Genomic DNA, 20,938 nt, shown 5'->3' with positions numbered 1-20,938 from the left:
ACAGGAATAAAAATGTAAAACTCTAAAGTAGCAATTGCAGGTCTCTTGCAGATGGTCTATTATTGCCCAATTTGGGTTGAAGTTGGCAACATGCCTTTTTGCAAATTTGCCAACCCTAATGACAAGTGCAAAGTGCAATCACGTTCATAGGCTCGGCATAAGCGACAAAATAATGAGATAAGAAAATATTTTCAAACTACAGTTAGCTGCACGCTGGTTGCCATTCTGCGGGGAAAGCATCAATTTTGAAACCTATCGGGAGGATCAAAACTCTAGCGATTTTACCAAGATTATGGAGAACGACATTGAACATTTTTACTCACGTTATAGAATTTGGGTAAGTTTTAGTTATGATTGGGGATTTTTACAGTTGAACAATGGGTGTGGATTTGGCTTTCCAAGTACCTGTACCTCAATTGTGGACATTTTGAAATTGGAAACTAACCTTTCATTCCCAGGTTCAAATTACACAGGAAGAAATAACTTATTTGAGGCTTTGAACAGAATGCATGGAAGTCTTATTTATGTTTTTGTTGCAAGTTGCCATGGGTTCAATAGTGTAAGATTGCAGGCAGGATTTCACAGGATTACTTTACATTGAATTCAGTGCCAAATATGTCACATTACTCTGTTCAAATTTCTAGGCACTGGTTCACTTGCTGTATCTAAATATGTTTTAAAGATTAATAAAAAAATCAATTAAATCTTGGATTTTAATAACCAGGAAACAAATTCAGTATAAAAATCGTATGGTGAAAAGATGGATCACATGCACTTTTACCACCACAATCAGTCATATATGAACTTTAGTATATCATCAAAAGTAGCACTGGAATAAATAGAAGTTCTCTCTCTTTTCTAGTTGAAGTAACCAAGATCCATTTATAATGCTATTGGTTAGTTTTCGATTGTGTTCTCAGAGTTAACAGTTAAGTAATTGTCTGTTACTCTTGACTTGTTAGGTACTATCAAGCCAAGCTTTGCTTGTAATATTCTTCCTGTATTATCAATGTAAAACACATTTCTGCCAAACACTTGGGCTATGCATCAATGCACAAGACAAAGGAAACAACTAAGTTTAGAGATTGCAGTTGGCTCATGTTACATGCAGTTGGAACATAGAAACAGGAGTGGGCCATACAGCCCTTCGAGCCAGTTCACCATTCAATCATATCATGACTAATCTGTACCTCAGTTGCATTTACCTACCTTTGTTCCATATCCCTTGACACCCTTGCATCACAAAAATCTATCGATCTCAGTCTTGAAAATTTCAATTGACCCAACTTTTTGGTGGAGTGAATTCTACATGTGTACTGCACTTTGTGTGGAAGAAGTGCTTCCTGATTTCACTCCTAAATGGGCTAGCTCTAATGTTAAGATAATGCACCCTTGTTCTGGATTCCCCGACCAAACACATAGAAGCATAGAAACATAGGAAATAGGTGGAGGAGTAGGCCATTCGGCCCTTCGAGCCTGCACCGCCATTCAACAAGATCATGGCTGATCACCACACCCTCCGACCCCCCCAGCCGCAAGGACCACATCCAACTCCCTCCCGAACACATCCAATGAACTGGCATCAACAACTCTCCGCGGCAGGGAACCCCACAGGCCAACAACTCCCGAGTGAAGAAGTCTCTCCCCATCCCAGCCCCAAACAGCCCACCCCCCATCCCAAGACCGTGCCCTCCCCCACCGGCTCTGGACCCACCCAACACTGGAAATACTCCTCCCGCACCCAACCCGCCCCGTCCCGTCAGAATCCTTCCCAAATGCCGAACACGCCCGGATGTCGAGCCCCCAGCCCCGGCCACCCCGGAGCCACGCCCCCGCGACGCCAACCACACCACATCCACCAACCGCCATCTGCGCAGTCAACCCGTCCACCCCACTCTGAACACTCCCCGCACCGAGGCACAGAGCCCCCAGGCCTGCCCCTCCAACACACCGCCCCCCCCCCACCCCAGACCTCCGCTGCAATATGGCCTCTCCCCTCCATCCCCCGCCTCCGTCTCCCCTCCACTTCCCTCTGCCTCCCCGCACAGGCTCCCATCTTGGAGGCGGTAACCTTCTGGGGCCGGGAATTTTAGCCCCCAGCGGGGAAGTCCTGCTCCCGCCACAGAATTGGCCTTACCACCCCTCAATGGAAGCGGAGTGCAATTTCCCACACTCCACTTCCTTTGGGGGCAGTTACCGGGGCACGACTGGATGCTCCTGTGACAGTTTGAACTGGTGCTCTCCACTTTCTCTCCTGTGACAGTTTGACCTGGTGCTGTCCACTCTCTGTCTTGTGACAGTTTGAACTGGTGCTCTCCACTCTCTCTGTGATCATTTCTCTGCAGTATTGAATTCCTTTATCGTTTTAAACACTGCAATTAGATTATTCTTTAACCTTCTAAACTCCAGGGAATACAAACCAAGCTTATACAACCTGTCCCCATAAGTTAACCCTTTAAGCCCTGGTATCACTCTGCTGAATCTGCACTGTATCCCCTCCAATCATCATCATCATTGGCAGTCCCTCAAACGAGGATGACTTGCTTCCACATGGGTTCACAGATGTTTCAATGAAGGACCCGATGTTCCAGCCCTGAACTCCAATCGAAGGGGTGGAAGATGTGTGTGCGTGGTGACCGTTGCACATCAGCCACCTCACGGGCTTGACACCTGGCAAGCCCCTCCAGTATATCCTTCCTGAGGTGTGGTGCCCAAAATTGAATGCAGTACTCCAGATAGGGTTTAACAAAAGGTCTGGATAACTGCAGCATAACTTCCTTCACTTTGTATTCTAGCCTCTTTGGGATAAAGACTAACATTCCATTAGCCTTTTTGATTATTCTTTATATCTGTGCACTAGCTTTTAGCGCTTTTTGTACTGGCTAGACCACATCTGGAGTATTGTGTTCAGTTCTGAGCACCGCACCACTGAAAGATATATTGGCCTTGGACGGAATGCACGACAGATTTACCAGAATGCTACCGAGGCTAAACTATGAGGATAGGCTGCCTTGTATTCCTTTGAGTACAAAAGATTAAGGGATGAGGTGTTTAAAATGATTAAGGGATTTGATGGGATAGGGATAAACTATTTCCTCTTGTGGAAGTGCACAGAATAAGGAAGTATAATCTTAAAATTTGAGCTAGGCTATTCGGGGATGATGTCAGGAAGCATTTCTTCACACAAAGGGTAGTGAAAATCTGGATTCTTTCCCCCCAAAATACTGTTGAGGCCTGGGGGGTCAATTGAAACTTTCAAAACTAGAATTCTTAGATTTTTGTTAGGTAAGGGTATTAAGGGATATTGGAAATGGATTTAAGATACAGATCAGCTATGATCTAACTGAATGGCGGAAGAGGCTTGAGAAGCTGAATGGCCTTCTCCTGTTCCGATGAAAATATTCCAATTTATCTTTTTTGGATCCATTATCCCTGTGCTCGCTGACTTACATTGGTTCCCGGTTGAACAACGCCTCGATTTTAAAATTCTCATCCTTGTTTTTAAATCACTCCATGGCATCGACCCTCTCTATCTCTGTAAGCTCCTCCAGCACTACAACCTTCCGAGATATCTGCGCTCCTCCAATTTTGGTTTCTTTACATCCCCAATTTTAATCGGTCCATCATTGGCGGCATTCCATTCAGCTGCCGAGGCCCTAAGCTCTGGAATGTCCTCTCTTGAAACCTCACCGCCTCTCTACCTCTCTTTCCTCCTTTACGACATTCCTTAAATACCTCTTTGATCAGTCATCTGCCCTAATTAGCACCTTATGTGGCTTGGTGTCAAATTTTATTTGATAGTACTCCTTTGAAGTGCCTTGGGACGTTTTGCTATGTTAAAGGCGTTATTTAAATGCAAGTTGTGTTGTTCAGAGTCAAACAGATGACCTCACACTTCCCCACACTGAATAAAATAATCTGCAGAAATTCTACACCAAGAACACATTAAATACTGTTCTCAGAACTTCACAATGTTATATTCCTGGTATAATTGACAGGGTTTATGTGTGTGACTGAAAGAACTTATAAAAGCCACAGAACTTCGGTGAGCTCTGATTTGGGCGTCAGTTCATTCTCATGTTATGACTTATACCCACCACCGAGTGTGTGGGACCCTCCCGGGTCAATAATTCTGATGTCCAGGAGAGATCGTTTAATGCTGTGTTGTGCCAACACTATGTATACAACTGTACAAGGACACGGATGAACTTTCACTCTGGCAATTTTTCTGAACTTATTTCCTTGAAATGGGGTTGACTAGCGTCAAGTTAAACCAATGAGAAGTTCAGGTTGCAATCCTCAAGTCACCAATTAGCCCGGCGTGTGGGCGGGGCTCTCTCTTGTCAGGTTGAAATGAGTCCTCGGGCTTTCGACCTGAAATCGAGTAATTTTGGAGTTCGCGTTGTCGTTCGTCGCATCCACGGTTGGGCTTGGAAGCCATAAGCAACTGCAGCCTTTTGACAGATTTCAACCAGTGAGTCCAACACAATTTTAACGTGAAACTATTACTTCGACTTCTGCTGGTTATTGGTTTTTCTTGCATTGCTTTCGGAATTCGACAGAGGTTGTAATTCCTTGAAGTTAGCAGTTGGTGCAAATGTGCTTACAAGTAGAAACAAAATGAAAAAATGTGTACAAAAATAAACGTGAGAATTGTAGTGTGCACATAGTATCAGACTTACAAGTATTTTGAATGTTTTAGGACATCGCGGTCCTCGGTGCCTATTTGACAGCAGAAGACGGTATCCGAAACATTGTAGTAGAGAGATTGTGTTATGATAAATAACCACTCAGATATCTAGAGGCGCTGTATGAGAGTTAAACCAATGCCATTTTCATAATTCAGTCCACGCGTGAAATGTGTGTCGGGGATGGAACGGTAACGAGCAGCACGGAATATCTGCATTGTTGATATTAAACTATATATGAATCGTTTGTTGCTTGTAATCCAGACAGATATGTTACAAAATACGGAAGCAGAAGTTAGTTTTATTTACATTGTCGTCTTTCTTCATAAAGGCAATATTTTTGTATTTGTGACTGTCATGAATGTTGAGATTAATGGACATCTATTAATCATCGCAAAATGGCAATCCTGAAGGGTCCAGATTGCATTTTAAACTATAAAGAAAGACTTGTATTTATATCGCGCCTTTCACAACCACCGGACATTTCGAAGCGTTTTACAGCCAATGAAGTACTTTTTGGAGTGTGGTTACTGTTGTAGCGTGGAAAATGAGGGAACTGTGAGGGAATGTTGAACACTTTGCAAGTTTAATCTGAGATGAGGTGATAACCTTGAGATCACTACAACATTCCTAATGGCTCAGTGTGTTTACACGGCACGTAGCCGAGCCGTACAATCCAGAAAGGTCTGAGATTTGGTTCCCCGTTGTGAGTTAGCTAAAGGCGCATCATTCGGATTGAGAAACATTGACCAGGGTTCCTACTCCTGTAATTCAGATAGAAATGTATGTGTGTGTGAGAGAGAGAGAGAACATTGGGTGGGTTGAAATAGGCTGTAACGGCCCATTATTCGTGTGGGGAAGACTCGACTCCTTTGTCCCAAGAGTGGTCATCAGAGGCAGTGTAAGACATGGGGCTGCTTCCTATTGGTCTTACAGTGGAAACATTGTGGTACATTTAGAAGAGAACATGCGTGCTTGGAATTCATGGATCTCCAATTCAGCAAATCCCCATCTCTCCCCTTGGATTACTATAAAAATATGTGCAATTTGCTAACGTTAAAAAAAAGCTTAATTCCAGTGGAAATCATACTGCCACTGACTGGGTCAAAGCAGAACTATAATGAGAGAACAATAATGGTCAATACAGACAGCTTTAGAATAGTGGTGTACTGAGAATCTCAACAAAGGTGTATTACTAGGCCAGCTGGTAAGCACTGTTCTTGGAGGGAACTAGAAAACATAGAAACACAGAAAATAGGTGCAGGAGTAGGCCATTCGGCCCTTCTAGCCTGCACCGCATTCAATGAGTTCATGGCTGAACATGCAACTTCAGTACCCCATTCCTGCTTTCTCGCCATACCCCTTGATCCCCCTAGTAGTAAGGACTTCATCTAACTCCTTTTTGAATATATTTAGTGAATTGGCCTCAACAACTTTCTGTGGTAGAGAATTCCACGGGTTCACCACTCTCTGGGTGAAGAAGTTTCTCCTCATCTCGGTCCTAAATGGCTTACCCCTTATCCTTAGACTGTGATCCCTGGTTCTGGACTTCCCCAACACTGGGAACATTCTTCCTGCATCTAACCTGTCTAAACCCATCAGAATTTTAAACGTTTCTATGAGGTCCCCTCTCATTCTTCTGAACTCCAGTGAATACAAGCCCAGTTGATCCAGTCTTTCTTGATAGGTCAGTCCCGCCATCCCGGGAATCAGTCTGGTGAACCTTCGCTGCACTCCCTCAATAGCAAGAATGTCCTTCCTCAGGTTAGGAGACCAAAACTGTGCACAATACTCCAGGTGTGGCCTCACCAAGGCCCTGTACAACTGTAGCAACACCTCCCTGCCCCTGTACTCAAATCCCCTCGCTATGAAGGCCAACATGCCATTTGCTTTCTTAACCGCCTGCTGTACCTGCATGCCAACCTTCAATGACTGATGTACCATGACACTCAGGTCTCGTTGCACCTCCCCTTTTCCTAATCTGTCACCATTCAGATAATAGTCTGTCTCTCTGTTTTTACCACCAAAGTGGATAACCTCACATTTATCCACATTATACTTCATCTGCCATGCATTTGCCCACTCACCTAACCTATCCAAGTCGCTCTGCAGCCTTATAGCATCCTCCTCGCAGCTCACACTGCCACCCAACTTAGTGTCATCCACAAATTTGGAGATACTACATTTAATCCCCTCATCTAAATCATGAATGTACAGTGTAAACAGCTGGGGCCCCAGCACAGAACCTTGCGGTACCCCACTAGTCACTGCCTGCCATTCTGAAAAGTACCCATTTACTCCTACTCTTTGCTTCCTGTCTGACAACCAGTTCTCAATCCATGTCAGCACACTACCCCCAATCCCATGTGCTTTAACTTTGCACATTAATCTCTTGTGTGGGACCTTGTCGAAAGCCTTCTGAAAGTCCAAATATACCACATCAACTGGTTCTCCCTTGTCCACTCTACTGGAAACATCCTCAAAAAATTCCAGAAGATTTGTCAAGCATGATTTCCCTTTCACAAATCCATGCTGACTTGGACCTATCATGTCACCTCTTTCCAAATGCGCTGCTATAACATCCTTAATAATTGATTCCATCATTTTACCCACTACCGATGTCAGGCTGACCGGTCTATAATTCCCTCTTTCTCTCTCCCTCCTTTTTTAAAAAGTGGGGTTACATTAGCTACCCTCCACTCGATAGGAACTGATCCAGAGTCAATGCAATGTTGGAAAATGACTGTCAATGCATCCGTTATTTCCAAGGCCGCCTCCTTAAGTACTCTGGGATGCAGTTGATCAGGCCCTGGGGATTTATCGGCCTTCAATCCCATCAATTTCCCCAACACAATTTCCCGACTAATAAGGATTTCCCTCAGTTCCTCCTCCTTACTAGACCCTCCGACCCCTTTTATATCCAGAAGGTTGTTTGTGTCCTCCTTAGTGAATACCGAACCAAAGTACTTGTTCAATTGGTCCGCCATTTCTTTGTTCCCCATTATGACTTCCCCTGATTCTGATTGCAGGGGACCTATGTTTATCTTTACTAATCTTTTTCTCTTTACATATCTATAGAAACTTTTGCAATCCGTCTTAATGTTCCCTGCAAGCTTCTTCTCGTACTCCATTTTCCCTGCCCTAATCAAACCCTTTGTCCTCCTCTGCTGAGTTCTAAATTTCTCCCAGTCCCCAGGTTCGCTGCTATTTCTGGCCAATTTGTATGCCACTTCCTTGGCTTTAATACTATCCCTGATTTCACTTGATAGCCACGGTTGAGCCACCTTCCCTTTTTTATTTTTACGCCAGACAGGAATGTACAATTATTGTAGTTCATCCATGCGGTCTCTAAATGTCTGCCTTTGCCCATCCACAGTCAACCCCTTAAGTATCATTCGCCAATCTATCCTAGCCAATTCACGCCTCATACCTTCAAAGTTTGCCTTCTATTTTGGGGTAGGTATTTGTTGTTTGATGATGGACATTGATTGGGATTGCATACTGCAATAGTTAATATGTGAGAACATCTGTACTGAAAGATCAATAATTGTAATCTGATCACAGTAAGTTTATTCAGTGCTAATCATAGCTATCAGGAAATCACATCTTTTAATGCCCAATATGTGTCATCTAATAATTAAAGGCTGTAGGTTGTAATTAAGTTATTTACCACCACTGAAGTTAAATGTTGGAAGACTCCCACGTGTATTGGCCTAGAGGTGAACACGTAAAAAGAATCTTGGTCAGAGCTTTTGTTCTTTTGAATTATTTGTTCCACTGTAAAATTTTAAGATTGTGAGGTGTAAATGAGATGTGGTTCTAATTGTCAAAATACAGTCATTCTGCTTCTCGAAATAACAGAAATTCACTGCCAGTTTACCCAGTGGAACTAATCACTTTATATTGCTACATATATCTAGATAAAAAAGTGATTTCTGACCTTTTGAGGAGCTGTTGATCTCATTACCTCTCATTCATAGTGTTGAAATATAAAAAAACTTGTTTAACCATTTATAATATTGTAGCTTGTACATATTCCCAGTATTACTTTGAGTCCTACTATCAGTCTTGGTCTTACATGGTACGCAAGTAGAATCCTGATCTTTGTTGCTTTCTATCATAATGCTCTTCTCCAGTTTAAAAAAAAGTTACATTTGTACATATTAAAAAGAATAATATTATTGTAGTCTTTAGTGAAACAATAATAAATTGCAGGTTCCGATGTCGCCGAAAAACTACCTGAGCTTCAAACTTTGAGTTATAACGCAATGTATATGTATGTGTAGTAAATTGCATCTGAAATTTTCCAGTAATCAACAGTGAATTTACCGTGCAGCTCTTGAAGTGTAATCATCATCTTGTTAACACTCAGTCTGTTTGGCTTCTCAAATCAGGTAAATATGTTGCATAGAAAGAAAGACTTGCATTTATACAGCGCCTTTCATGGTCACCGGATGTCTCAAAGCGCTTTACAGCCAATGAAGTACTTTTCTAATGTGGGAAACACAGCAGCAATTTGCGCACAGCAAGCTCCCACAAACAGCAATATGATAATGATCAGATAATTGGTTTTGTTATGTAGATTGAGGGATGAATATTGGCCAGGATAACTCCCACGCTCTTCTTCAAAATAGTACCATGGGATCTTTTGTGTCCAGCTGGGAGAGCAGACGGGGCCTCGGTTTAAAGTCTCATCTGAAAGACGGCACCTCCGATAGTGCAGCACTCCCTCAGTACTGCACTGGAGTGTCAGCCTAGATTTATGTGCTCAAGTCCCTGGAGTGGGAATTGAACCCATAACCTTCTGACTACGAGGCGAGAGAGTGCTATCCACTGAGCACAGCTGACACTGATACAGAATATACTGGCATGATACTGAATTATACAAACCAAGAATGTCTTGCATTCAATTCTTCATTATAGGCATGGATGGTGGAAAGCAATCAGCCAGACTTCCTGCTCCTGATAACTTTCCAGCAAACCTGCTAGTAAATGAAGTGGTGTGGATATTGGGTGAAGACCTATTAGGCTTGGTTGTGATGTCTGCCATCATTCACTGGATAGGTTTGCACAGAGAATGGCCACTTGAGAAATATACTGGAGGCCTGGTAGCACTCGTGAATACCTACCTGAGCATGAGCCATCATGGTAATATATTAGTATGAATAGAGGATTGGCTAACTAACAATAAACAGAGTGTCGGGATAATGGGTCATATTCCGGCTGACAAACAGTGACTAGTGGGGTGCCGCAGGGAACAGTGCTGGGGACTCAACTATTTACAATCTATATTAATGATTTGGATGAAGTGTAATGTTGCCAAGTTTGCTGATGATACAAAAATTGGTGGGAAAGCAAATTTTGAGGAGGATACAAAAGATCTGCAAAGGGATATAGACAGGCTAAGTGAGTGGACAAAAATTTGGCAGATGGAGTATAATGTGAGATTATCCACTTTGGCAGAAAAAATAGAAAAGCAAATTATAATTTAAATGGAGAAAAGTTGTGAAGAGCTGCAGTACAGAGGGACCTGGGGGTCCTTGTGCATGAAACACAACAAATTAGTATGCAGATACAGCAAGTAATCAGGAAGGCAAATGGAATGTTGGCCTTTATTGCAAGGGGGATTGAGTATAAAAGCAGAGAAGTCCTGCTACAACTGTACAAGGGTATTGGTGAGGCCAAAGCTAGTGTACTGCATACAGTTTTGGTCTCCGTATTTAAAGAAGGATATACTTGCATTGGAGGCTGTTCAGAAAAGGTTCACTAGGTTGATTCCGGAGATGAGGGAGTTTACTTATGAAGATAGGTTGAGTAGGTTGGTCCTATACTCATTGGAGTTCAGAAGAATGAGAGGTGATCTTATTGAAACTTATAAGGGAGCTTGAAAAGGTGGATGCAGAGAGGATATCTCTACTCATGGGGGAAACTAAAACTAGGGGGCATAGTCTCAGAATAAGGGGCCGCCCATTTAAAACTGAGATGAGGAGGAATTTCCTCTGATGGTTGTAAATCTGTGGAATTCTCTGCCCCAGAGAGCTGTGGAGGCTGGATCATTGAATATATTTAAGGCGGAGATAGACAGATTTTTGAGTGATAAGGGAATAAAGGGTTATGGGGAGCGGGCAGAGTATTAAATGGTGGAGCAGGCTCGAGGGGCCAAATGGCCAACTCCTGCTCCTATTTCTTATGTTCTTATGTTCTTCAGGAGAGGAGTGAAGAAATTTGAATAAGCCAATGGATCACAATGAAGCAACAGCAATGCTGGACAATCCCCAATATACCACTGTAGATTGTCCTTTTGGAATTATAATTATTTGTTCCACTGCCTATTGTTTCTTTTATTGGCTGTGTATTTTAAACCTAAATTATTATTCCATACCCTACCTGAATAATTGCAGATGGCACGTGTCAATCAGACATAGAAAGATAGGTTGAACACTATGCTGATTTACTCCCAATCAAATATAGTGATCCAATCCCACAAAAATATTGAAATTCCTTTCAGCTGCCATGACAATTTCTCATCTATCTCACCATACACAATTAAAAATTCACCTTAATATAATAAAACATTAAAATAATTAACAATTTGGAAAAACAGTATAAATTTAGCTGTTTCACCTGTTTGTTAATTGCTCCAAAAAGTTCCCAATGTGTGGAACCAATATACCCTGTTGGGATCATCAGTATCTCCAGCATTAGCGCCACACAAGTCTTTAACTACTTGGCATATATAATGGATCTTTAATATATTAAAGAGCTTATGTCTGTGCACACTTCCTGTCAACATTATAAATTCCCATGTCCACATTTCTGTTCAAAATACCTGTGTGATTTGTCATTCTGTAATTACACCCTCTCAGCATAGGAGATGTTATATGACTTGAAAATGGAGAATGAATTATGTCTGCGTGTCCTGATGCAATTATCCTACACCCTCTAACCCCACGTCACCTGAAAACTACACTTGGTCTTGACTCCCCATATGTAATATCATGGGCGATCGACTTGTAATATATTAAAAGTCTTGCCTATAGTTCACACCTCCTGTCCTTTTCACACTTAATTTACTGTGTCATGACAACATTTTTTTAATATACTTCTGGCTGATTCTTCCCATGTGGTCACTGGTGCTCAATCTCTGTTGTTCCATCTCTCAAAGTGAAATACAATTTTTGTAATCTAAACTATTATTTGATACCTTATCTGGATCATTGCACCTGGTAGGGCATAGGAAAATATCCAACGGGCCCATGGGGGAAAACCATTCTTTCATTTGTTTTCAACCGTCAAATGATCTGCTTGCAGCTTCCTGGTTGGGAACAGCAATTAAAATCTGTTTTTGTCACTGAGATGGCCTTGCTCCCAGTTCTCGGTGTGAATTGCTGCCCATAACCAAGTTTCTGGCCATGAATGAGTTGGGAACTGAAATTAAAATGTTTTTCTTTAGCCTGCTTGCTAGTTGGGAACAGTGTTTCCATTTTTCATCCCTCAATCAGCCTCATACCAGGTCAAAAACAAATTCAGCCATGAGGTGCCTACAAGTTCCTAATCGCAAACACTGTTTAAATTTCTTCATTGGCCGTTTGATGACTTTATCGTGTGCAGTAAACAGAAGCAGTTTGATGAGCAAAGTTTCTATTCTTCTACTTTTGTAACTGGGAAATGCAAGCATTCACCTGAATGGAATGAAAGAGGAGGATAAAGAGAGAAGTCTTGTGCCATTGTTTACTTTTCTTTCAAGCCCCATTTCTCATTCTTATGTTTGTGGTTTTTAAGTCCTGTCCTGCGGTGTGTATTTATTTTAAAGTCCAACATTCCAGCCTCCTCTTTACTCCCAAGTGTTTTCAAGCCCCAGACTTAAGCCTCCTCCACCCCAGCACCTCTAGACATCTTTGTCCCCTATTGCCCTCCAAATATTTCACACATCCACCCCGGAGTGCTTCCAGGCACCAGACTCCATTCCCAAATACCAGCCTCAAGCTGCTCACTCCTTCCAGCACCCAGATCCTGGCACCAGACTCTTCACCCCCTCCTGATTCTCATCTGCCAGACAGCTCCTCCCAGCCCAATCCTGGTATCTACTTATGATCCGGTACATGTTGGTTGCCAACTTGTTGCACGTCCTTTAGCTTTTTAAAAAAAAAAGGTCAGAGATGACTTGCATCTGTAAAGAAAAATATGTGAGAGCCATACAGAGAAACTCGGAGAGGAGCAGTAAAGAGCGTTGCACAGGTGATGAGAGACTTAGAGGAAAAGTGATCGAGAAAGACAGAGAAAAAGATTTGTACACAAAACCAAGATACTGATAAGAAAAGTACATGATGGAGATGCACAAAGAAAGAGAAAGACAAATAGTCATTGGAAGAGAGAACAAAAGAGAAACAGACTGGGAAGGAAGTTTACGACCAGATGTTCCGTAGCATGAGTGCACCTTGGATAAAAAGATGAGGAAGAAAAGGACCGAAAAAGGGAAGCAGTAATTGTAGTCAGGAAGCAGGATGAATTCACAGAAGCTAAAATTGCAATGTATTTCAGCCTAGTGGTTATCTTCTTGTTCTTAGGCAGTCCCTTGGGAGTTGAGGATGACTTGATTCCATACTAATCTGAGTTCTCAGATGACTGATGAGTCCAATGCGGGACATACAGTCTCTGTCACAGGTGGGGCAGATGGTGTTTGAAGGGGCGGGTGGGTGGCATGCCTGGGCTGTTGTGCGCTCCTTCCGCTGTTTGTGCTTGGCTTCCACTTGCTCCCGGCGAAGAGACTCGAGGTGCTCGGCGCCTTCCCGGATGCTTCTCCTCCACTTTGAGCGGTCTTGGGCCAAGGATTCCCAGGTGTCGGTGGGGATGTTACACTTTTTCAAGGAGGCTTTGAGGGTGTCCTTGAAGTGTTTTCTCTGCCCACCTGGGGCTCGCTTGCCGTGTTGGAGCTCCGAGTAGAGCACTTGCTTTGGGAGTCTCGTATCAGGCATGCGGACGATGTGGCCTGCCCAATGGAGCTGGTTGAGCGTGACCAATGCTTCGATGCTGGGGATGATGGCCTTAGCGAGGACACTGACATTGGTGCGTCTATCCTGGTGCTGAGTTTGCAGCCTCGCGGTCAAGATTTTCAATCCCCCCACAAAATCATATTCAGTAAATCTGGCACCAGAATAAATAGCTTCAGGAAACAACTGTGAAAGCTACTGCTGGACTGTTGTAAAAACCCAATTGGTTCATTTAATGTCCTTCAGGGAATCCCTACCACCACTACCTACAAGAGATTCCATTCTCATACGATACAGTTGATTCTTAATGGGCAATAAATGCTGCCATACCAGTGTTGCCCACATCCCAAGAACAAATGAACATAACTCTTAACAGGAATTGAGAGACAGTCTCCAGATATTTCAAGAAAATTGGCAGGAACTATGTGGGTCACAGCCCTATGAAGCATAATACTCTCTGGGGAGTACAGGAGTAAATGGGTGCTGGTAATGAGAAATGTATTGATTGGGGATTCTCAGGTATGTCTATGAACACAACTCAGAGTCCAGAATAGTAGGTGGGCTGCCTAGTGCTGAAGTGAAGGACCTTTTGAGGAGTGCGTGGACAGTCTTTTGCATGGCTTGGATGAGGAGCAATTAGTCCTTGTTATGGCAACTAGTACTAGTGGAAGGACCAAAGAAGAAATTTTGTGCAGGCAATGTGAAGAGTTAAGAAGAAAACTATCAAGCAAGACGTCAAGTGCTACATGATAAACCAGACAAGCAGAGGGCGATTACGTAGCTAAACACATGATTGAAAGAATGGGATAGGAGGAAAGCTTCATGTTTGTGAGGCGCCGTGATCAGTATTGGGACAGCTGGTAATATGGAAGAGGTGCAGTCCACTGAAACTGAACCACTGCCAAGAAAAGTAGGGATGGGAAATAAATGCTGGCCTTTCTAGCAACACCCATATCCCAAGGATTGTATTTTTTTTAAACAAGAAGAACAAGCTTGTATTTCTATAACATATTTTATGAACTTGGCATGTTTCAAAGTACTTCTAGCCAATTAACTACTTTTGAAGTGTAGTCTCTGTTGCAATATAGGGAAACATGGCCAATTTTCAAACAGTAAACAGCAATGTACAACAAATAGAAATGAAATAAATGACCAGTCATTTGTTTGGTTGAAGGGGATGAATGTTGGCAAGGGCACTGAGAGAACTCCACAGCCCTTTGAATAGTGCGATGGGATTATTTACATCTACTTGAGTAGTGATATGTCCTTACTATACAGTATAAATGCACACGAGGTGCATACTTAAGAGAAGGCCACTCTGTGACCAGTTATCTTTATTACCAAGACCTCAAGTGATGAAAGTGGGTGGAGCTTCCCCTTTTATACCGGAAAGTCCAGGTTCGGAGTGTCTCCCACAAGCTCACCCCCTTGTGGTCAATGTTCTCAAGGTGTACAACTTAGGTCAGTTTATACATGGGTTACAATGACAATTGAATACATGACATCACCTCCCCCCCAAAGTCTTATTGGGATCACAGGTTAAGTCTTTCTGGTGGTTTATGCTCCCTTGTAGAGCGCCTGAGTTGGGGCTCCGGTTGTTGGGCGCTGGCCTGAGTGTCTGCTGTTTGCAGTGCCTCAGGCCTGTCCGGACTGCCCACAGTGACTGGGCTCTCCTCCACTTGGTTCTGGTGTTCGGTCACCTGTGGTGGAGTAAACTCTACGTCGTGTTCTTCCTCTGCTTCTTCTATGGGGTTGCTGAACCCCCTTTTAGTTTGATCCATGTGTTTGCGGCAGATTTGTCCATTGGTAAGTTTAACTACCAAAACCCTATTCCCCTCTTTGGCAATCACAGTGCCTGCAAGCCATTTGGGCCCTGCAGCGTAATTTAGGACAAAAACAGGGTCATTGACATCAATACATCGCGCCCTCGCATTCCTGTCATGGTAGTCACATTGTGACTGACGCCTGCTCTCAACAATTTCTTTCATGGTGGGGTGTATAAGGGATAACCTGGTTTTGAGCATCCTTTTCATTAGCAGCTCTGCCGGTGGAACCCTTGTGAGCGAGTGTGGTCGGGATTTATTGGTCAACAGGAGGCGTGATAAGTGGCTTTGTAGGGAACCCCCTTGGATTCTGAGCATCCCCTGTTGATTATCTGCACTGCTTGTTCCGCCTGGCCTTTTGAGGCCGACTTGAACAGTGCCGTTCTGACATGGTTGATTCTATTGCCTGCCATGAAGTCCTGGAATTCAGTGCTTATGAAGCACGGGCCATTGTCGCTGACCAAGACATCTGGTAGACCATGGGTGGCGAACATTGCCTGTAGACTTTCTACCGTGGCAGAGGATGTGCTTGAATTTAAAATGGCACACTCAATCCATTTGGAGTATGTGTCTACGACAACCAGAAACATTTTTCCCATGAAAGGACCTGCGTAGTCCACGTGGATGCGTGATTATGGCTTGGCGGGCCAGGACCAGGGGCTAAGGGGGGCTTCCCTGGGTGCGTTGCCCAGCTGAGCACACGTGTTGCACCTATGAACACAAAGTTCCAGGTCTGCATCTATCCCTGGCCACCAAACGTGTGACCTGGCAATTGTCTTCATCATGACAATGCCCGGGTGCTCATTGTGAAGTTCTCTGATAAACACCTCTGCCCCTTTGGGGCATGACTACTCGATTTCCCTACAGTAGGCAATTGGCCTGAATCGAGAGTTCATCCTTGCGCCTATGAAACGGTTTAAATACCTCAGGGCATGCCCCGTACGTGGCTGCCCGGTCCCCATTCAGGACACATTTCTTAACTAAAGACAGTAGCGGCTCTTTATTTGTCCAGACTTTAATCTGACGGGCTGTCACAGGTGAGCCTTTGCTTTCGAAAGCTTCAAAAGCCATGACCATCTCAGCATCATGCTCACTTGCCCCCTCAGTGGTGGCTGGTGGGAGCCTGCTGAATGCATCGGCACAGTTTTCAGTGCCCGGTCTGTGCTGAATTGTGTAGTCATAGGCGGCTAACGTAAGCGCCCACCTCTGTATGCGGGCCGATGCATTTGCATTTATGGCCTTGTTGTCGGCCAAAAAGGACGTTAGGGGTTTGTGATCTGTCTCCAGCTCAAATTTCCTGCCAAACAGGTACTGGTGCATTTTTTTTACTGCATATACACATGCTAACGCTTCCTTTTCTACCATCCCGTAGCCCCTTTCTGCCTGGGACAGACTTCTGGAGGCATAAGCTACTGGCTGTAACTGACCATTGGCATTCACATGCTGCAACACACACCTGACCCAATAGGACGACGCATCGCACGGGTTTCTTACACAGGTCATATAACATTAACAGTTTGGTAGAGCACGCAAGTTGTTATGCTCCATCAAAAGCCCTTTCCTGGCTGCCACCCCAGACCCAATCGTAACCTTTGCATAGGAGCACGTGCAGCGGCTCTAACAGCATGCTCAATTTGGGAAGAAAGTTACCAAAATAGTTCAGGAGCCACAGGAACGAACGCAGCTCCGTCGTGTTACGGGGTCTGGATGCTCTCTGGATCGCTTCCGTTTTGGACGCAGTGGGTCTGATTCCGTCTGCTGCTATCCTCCTCCCCAGGAATTCTACCTCTGGAACTAAGAAGACGCACTTCGCCTTTTTCAGTCGCAGCCCTACCCGGTCCAGCCTGCGTAGCACCTCCTCCAGGTTGTGGAGGTGTTCTTCAGTATCGTGACCCATGATGAGGATGTTGTCTTGAAAAACCACCGTCCCGAGAATCGACTTGAGGAGGCTTTCCGTATTTCGCTGAAAGGTCGCGGCGGCCGAACAAATCCCGAACGGACATTTGTTATACTCAAACAACCCCTTGTGTGACGTGATGGTGGTCAGCTTCTTCGACTCACTCGCCAGCTCCTGGGTCATGTAAGCTGAGGTCAGATCCAATTTTGAAAAAAGTTTGCCACCGGATAGCGTCGAAAAGAGGTCCTCCGCTCTCGGTAGTGGGTACTGGTCTTTGAGTGACACCCGATTGACGGTGGCCTTGTAATCGCCACATATCCTGACCGACACATCCGCCTTGAGCACCGGCACGATCGGGCTCGCCCAGTCACTAAATTAGACTGGCGAGATGATGCCTTCCCTCAGCAGGCGGTCCAATTTGCATTCTATCTTTTCCCGCATCACGTACGGCACCGCTCTGGCCTTGTGGTGTACTGGCCTGGCATCCGGGTTTATGTGAATCACTACCTTGGCCCCCATGAAAGTGCCGATGCCGGGTTGAAATAATGAATCAAATTTGTCCAGGACCTGTGAGCATCATACTCGCTACACAGAAGAAATTTCATTGACATCGCCCCATTTCCAGTTCATGACAGCAAGCCAACTCCTCCCGAGTAGTGCGGGACCGTCCCCCGGGACAATCCAGTTCTCCGAATCTTTGTGGGTCACGACTACCGTGGCGCTGCCTAGCACCAGAATGATCTCCTTTGTATATGTCCGTAGCGGTGCGTCAATCGGTAATAAGTTTGGCCTCCTGGCCTTGGACACCCACAACCTTTCGAACTGTTTGATACTCACTGGGGTCTGGCTGGCCCCAGTGTCTAGCTCCATTAATATTGGGATGCCATTGAGGAGCACTTTTATCATTATCGGTGGCGTTCTGGTATATGAACTGTATATGTGCTCCACATGAACTCGCTGAACTTCAGCTTCCAGTGATTTTCCCCAGTATTCATTGGGCCTCGTAGGGCTTACATCGGACCCATCCTCCTCGTACATCAACCTGGCTGCAGACTTCCTGCACATACGTGCCAAGTGACCGCTGACGTTGCAGTTTCTGCAGGTATATTGCTGATACCTGCAAGCTCTGGCTGGGTGTTTGCCTCCACACCTCCAGCATGAGCTGGAGGCTCCGTTGTTGGAAACAAAAGGTCCATTACCAGTCGATCGTCTCTGACTGTCTCTGTAACTGTCCTTAAGCGCACCATTAACAGGTGTTGATGGCCCCATTACTGGCCGCACTGTCCATTGCGATGGCATGAATCGCCATTCAGCTAGCCATTGTCTCTGTTGAATTCCCCCTTTGGGTTCGACTACATGCTCGGGCATGTCCGATTGACACTGTCTGCCAAGAGAACTGTGTGTCGCGTGAACAATGTTGGTTCCCTGGTCATTTGCCGCATTTGAGCCAAGATTTTTGTCATACATCATTTTGGTCTCTTCCTCCCCTGAGATAAATGTCTGGGCTATCAGAGCCGCCGCTTCCAAGGTCAAGTCTTTGGTCTCAATCAGTTTCCTGAAAACCCCAGCGTGCCCGATGCCCTCAATAAAAAAAGTCTCGCAGCATCTCCGCTCTGCATGCATCTGTGAACTTACATAGGCTCGCCAGTCGCCGGAGATCTGCCACAAAGTCAGGAATGCTTTGCCCTTCTCGCCGCCGGTGCGTGTAAAACCGGTGTCTCGCCATATGCATGCTAATCGCCAGTTTAAGGTGTTCCCTGATCAACTTACTGAGCTCTTCAAACATCTTGTCTGCCGGCTTCTCTGGCGCTAGAAGGTCCTTCATTAGGGAGTATGTTCTGGATCCAGAAACCGTCATGAGATGAGTCCTGCGTTTGTTGGCCGAATCCTGTCCCAACCATTCCTTAGTGTCAAAACTTTGCTGTATTCTCTCAATAAAGTTGTCCCAATCATCACCAACACAGTACCTCTCTTCTGTGCTGCTAGTGGCCATGCTCGTTTGGTTAAAATCCCAGTTTCTCGTCGTCAATGATATGTCCTTACTATACAGTACAAATGCACACGAGGCCTATACTTGAGAGAAGGTCACTCTGTGACCAGTTACCTTTATTACCAAGACCTCAAGTGATTAAGGTGGGTGGAGCTTCCCCTTTTATACCTGAAAGTCCAGGTTAGGAGTGTCTCCCACAAGTTCACCCCCTTGTGGTCACTATTCTCAAGGTGTACAACTTAGGTCAGCTTATACATGGGTTACAATGATAGTTGAATACATGACAACTGGGAAGGCATAGCCTCTGGTATCTGAAAGTTGGCATCATTGACAGTGCAGCACTCCCTCAGTACTGCACTGAAGTGTCGGCCTCGAAAATGTGCTCATATATCTGCAGAGGTGCTTAAACCCATGATCTTCTGACTCAGAGGTGGGATTGCTACCAAGGCAATAGCAGGTAATAGGTGTGAATTTCAACTAGTAAGCTCAGGTGGGTGGAATAGAGAGCCTTACCTTAGGGCATGTAGAGGTGGGGTTATGAATAAGTATAATGAAGGATTTAAAATAGAAAGCTCAAGAAGGGATACAGAGAATGGTAGCTTAGAACAGACAGAAAAGAGGTTAAGAAAGAATAGTGAAGGAAAGATGATTAAAAAATCGAAGGGAAAAAGTTACTGAAGAATTTAAGTGTCTTAAGGTTGCAGTGTTTAAATGTGAATTCATAAAGCATTAGAAATAGCTGAGGAACTAGTGATACTAATTAGAATGGAGGGATTTTTAGTATTTGTATTGGGTACGTGGGAATGTGTTAATATTTCCGAGGTGTCATTTACACAAAAAAGTTTGAAAACTATTGCAATAGTGTCAGCTGTGGCTCAGTAGGTAGCAGTCTCGCCTCTGAGTCAGACGATTGTGGGTTCATGTCCCAGGGACTTGAGCACAAAAAAATCTAGGCTGACTGTCGGAGGTGCTGTCTTTCAGATGAGATGTTAAACCGAGTCTGCTGTCAAGTGGACGCAAAAGATCCCATGGCATTATTTTGAAGAAGAGCAGTGGAGTTATCCCTGGTGTCCTGGCCAATTTTTATCTCTCAACCAACATAACAAAAAAACAGATGATCTATCATTATCTCATTGCTGTTCGTGGGAGCTTGCTTGTGTGCAAATTGGCTGCCACGTTTCCTAAATTACGATAGTGACTACACTCCAGAAAGTAAAGCGCTTTGAGAGGTGGTCGTGAAAGGCGCTAAATAAATCCAAGTCTTTCTTTCTTTTCACTAGTGAAGGCTATACTCTACATTTAAGTGCAATAACTAACCTGGTAATGCTTGATACTAACATTGTAACCCTGCCCGCCCAGCAAAAACCATTACAAACAGTTAAAATGGTCACGGTAACTTAGCCCTCCAATTGTAACTTGCCCTTCTGAGTAGGTGATGGGGACACCTGCTGTCTGCAAATAAATCCAGGTCCAGAAAGGTCATCATTTTAATTGTTTTAGTTTCATTGGCCCCAAGTTTCCACATGATTTGCTCCTGATTTTTAGGAGCA

The 20,938-nt window shown here is 44.3% G+C and overlaps 1 protein-coding gene across 3 annotated transcripts in view; it reads left to right on the top strand.

Moving 5' to 3' along the window:
* Positions 1–4,392: 4,392 nt before the first annotated feature.
* LOC139226678 (phosphoinositide 3-kinase regulatory subunit 6-like) overlaps positions 4,393–20,938 on the top strand; it is a 149,885-nt gene continuing 133,339 nt past the window's right edge. For all 3 annotated transcript variants that reach the window (XM_070857600.1, XM_070857601.1, XM_070857599.1), the window contains exon 1: positions 4,393–4,474. The gene's annotated coding sequence lies outside the window, so the exon portion shown is untranslated. The remainder of the gene's footprint in view (positions 4,475–20,938) is intronic.

This window comes from Pristiophorus japonicus, chromosome 16, assembly GCF_044704955.1.
Source record: "Pristiophorus japonicus isolate sPriJap1 chromosome 16, sPriJap1.hap1, whole genome shotgun sequence".
NCBI classification, from domain to species: domain Eukaryota; kingdom Metazoa; phylum Chordata; class Chondrichthyes; family Pristiophoridae; genus Pristiophorus; species Pristiophorus japonicus.
This window is presented reverse-complemented; position numbering and strand designations above follow the sequence as displayed.